Here is a 3,372-nt window from a genome sequence, read left to right on the forward strand (position 1 = left end):
AATATTGAGCGGGAAGGGCGCCAACAATTGGCCATTTTGGAAGGGAACATCTGGTACACTTATCCTGACTAAAGTTGGTCCTCGCCTGCCAAAGACTCTGGTGGTGACGCTGGCTTGGGCTCCACAATGACTTCTTCCCTGCCGTTGGACCGGTCTTGGTCTCGTTGCACCGAAACAGGTGTCTTTGCTTGATGCTCTCGCTTGCGCTTGCTCCCTTTACACCAAAGAGGAAAGGAGGACACTGCGCGGGCTGGCGCCCGCCTGGCGCCCTTGGTCGTCATGGCTTGCGTCACGGGCACCTCGTGAGGTACCCCGCCTTGATATCTCCGCCTCCTCGCGAGCCAATCTGATGAGGCCGTGCCTGAGGAAGCTCCGTGTCGTCCGCCCCGCGAGGCTTGGCCCCTCGCGAGGGTCTTGAGTCTGTGTTGATGAGGACGGGTCGTGCTGGGTCCCCTTTGAGCCACGCCGCAGGCCGCAGGCAGGCAAGTCTGGGGACCCCCGTTCCCAGAACGCCGACAGTAGCCCCCGGGCCCAAGGCGCGCCCGGATTTGGCCGTGCAGGGAGGCGAAAGGGCAAGAGCGAAGGGCCGCGGGCCCTAACAGCCTGCGGCCTTGGGCGCCGCGTGGCGGTTGACTGGACGTGGACGTCTCCACTTCCTCATGGCGCCTCGGCAACTGCACGGATTATACAAGTCTCTGCATGCAAAGCGGGTCATGATTACCTGCGATCGTGGAGGTCGGCGGTTGGCCTTCGCCGGCCATAAGTACGGAACGGCGCGTGCCCTTCCAATCCATCCCTTCTTGCTTCTCCTTCTTCATCATGGCCCCGTCGAGGAGGTTCTCGGCCGCAGAGAAGGGGAAGGCTCGCCAGGTTGAGCCTGCCTCTCCCCCGCCCAAGCGCGGGCCGAGGGCGCCCTCGCAAACATCCTGTGGCCACCACGGCAGCTCCCCGCGACCGTGGAGACGATTTCCAGCACGGTGACGGGCGGACTGCTGCGGCCGGGGGGCGCGCTTCGGTCGCGCGTCCCCCTAGGCCGCGCTTTCGCGCTGCAAAGGTGCTGCCGGAGTTCGTTGTGTGGTCGGCGGAGCCGACTAGCACCCAGCTTCAACTTCCTCGCTTCCTCCTCGGCGAGCTCCCGGCCGACGCCCCGGGCGTCCTCTGGCTTCAGGCAGACGGCTGCTGCAGCCGGGCCTCATGGGCTTCACTGGAGGTCTCCGCAGCCGGGAGCCTGGCCTTGACCCACGGTTGGCAGACGTTTGCCTGTGCGCGTGGCCTGAGCCGTCGATGCACCCTGCACTTCAAGTTTGTCGACGATGCCACCCTCTACGTGAGGGTGTTTGGGGAAGATGGTCGCCGTGCAGGGTGCTGCCCTGAGGACGACGACCACGGCCGGGAACCCAGCCCCGGCGATGATGGAGAGGACAGCGCTCGCGTGATTGGCGACGCTCAGGGTTCCCCAAGTTTCACCGGCTCTTCTTCAGGCGGCGACTCTTCTAGCGATGGCCGCGGTCAGCCTCCACGCCGTCGTACATGCTTGGGAGGTGGTAGCGTGTCTGCCCGCCGTCGCGTTTCGGTGAAGCGTGAGAGGGAGTCTGCCTGAGCCCCGGAGGCAGCTCGAGCCTTTCCTGCAGGCCGGTGTGAGGCGAGCTGCGCCTGATTTGTTCTTTCTTTTCCTTTTTCCTGCGTAAAAAGACAGTAGCGTGGAGCCCCGCGGGGGCGTGTTTGGGTTATTGCTGTTAATCATCGCTTTGCTTCCGTTATCGTGCCTTCCGGCTACGTGCCCGCGCGTGGATAGTTCCTGACCCCAGCCATGGGGGGCGACCGACCCAGGCCCTGTGTTCGTGTCGCAGTGCCCGTGGGGCACGGACTGGAGGGGTGCTCCTGTAATGGACCCAGGTCGTGAAGCCTTTGAACGACTAGGACAGGAACACTCGCAAGGGCGCTCGGCTGCCCCCCTCGTGAGGCCTTGCATAAAAGAAATCAAGGCAGGAGAGTGAAAAAGTCGAAGAACCACGAGCCAAAGACGGCAATAGATTCAATAAAACTTCGAATGAGAATGAACAAGCCAACTGCGGAAAGCAAATGAAAAAGCCGCGTCCTACACCTAATCTAGTCTTCGACGTCTTCTCACCAGCGCGGAGCTAAGTGCTGCCACTGGGCGTGAGAGGGAGCCCCAGGGCCTGAGGCCGGCGCTCTTGAGACTCCGGGGCATGTACAGCCCCAACTCATTATTACGTGAGAGTGTTACGGGCGGCGAGCTTCACAGGCGTTGGCCTTCTTCACAGGCTTCGGGCCTTTCTTGGGGGAAGCAGGCTTCACGGGCGTTTGCCCTCTTCACAGGCTCCGGACCCTTTCCAAAACGCGACAGCTTCACAGGCATTCGCCTTCTTCACAAGCTCTGGGCCTTTTCCAAAACGCGACAGCTTCACAGGCATTCGCCTTCTTCACAGGCTCTGTGCCTTTTCCAAAACGCGACAGCTTCACAGGCATTCGCCTTCTTCACAGGCTCTGGGCCTTTTCCAAAACGCGACAGCTTCACAGGCATTCGCCTTCTTCACAGGCTCTGGGCCTTTTCCAAAACGCGACAGCTTCACAGGCATTCGCCTTCTTCACAGGCTCTGGGCCTTTTCAGGGGTAGAACCTCCGGAGGTGCTGGATGTTCCATGCGTTCTGGACCGGCACCCCCTCCTAAGTCTTCAAGCGCGCGGAGCCGGGCTTGGAAACATGAACAACCTTGAACGGGCCCTCCCACATGGGAGAGAGCTTGTGCAATCCCTCCCTAGAGAGAACCCGCCTGAGCATGAGGTCTTCTACCTCGAGAGTTCTGGGGCAGATGTTGCAGTAGTGATATCGTTGCAGTGCTTGTTGGTACCTCGCCGCTCGCAGCGCGGCTTCTTGGCGACGTTCCTCCCCCAGCACGAGGTCCATCCCCTGCATGGCGTCCTGCTGTGCCTCATCGAACGCCAGGACCCGCGCGGAGCGACGTCTGACCTCGTGAGGGAGGACCGCTTCGGCTCCGTAGACCAGGATGAACGGGGTCTCTCCAGTCGGCTTGGTCGCGGTTGTGCGGATGGACCACAATACGGACTGAAGCACGTTGTACCAACCTCTGCCGCAGGCCTCCAGCTTCTTCTTGACCGTCCTGGTCTTGAGGCCCCTCAGGACCTCTGCGTTGGCTCGCTCGGCCTGGCCGTTGCTTCGGGCGTGCGCCACCGAAGCGTAGCATATCTGCGTTCCAAGGTTAGCACAGTATGTTTTGAAGATGTTACTGGTGAACTGCGAACCGTTGTCTATGATGATGCGGTTCGGCACCCCGAACCGGCTCACGATGCCCCTGATGAACTTGACCGCGGAACCCGCGGGGATGGTGCG

Source organism: Triticum dicoccoides, chromosome 4A (assembly GCF_002162155.2).
Source record: "Triticum dicoccoides isolate Atlit2015 ecotype Zavitan chromosome 4A, WEW_v2.0, whole genome shotgun sequence".
NCBI lineage: Eukaryota > Viridiplantae > Streptophyta > Magnoliopsida > Poales > Poaceae > Triticum > Triticum dicoccoides.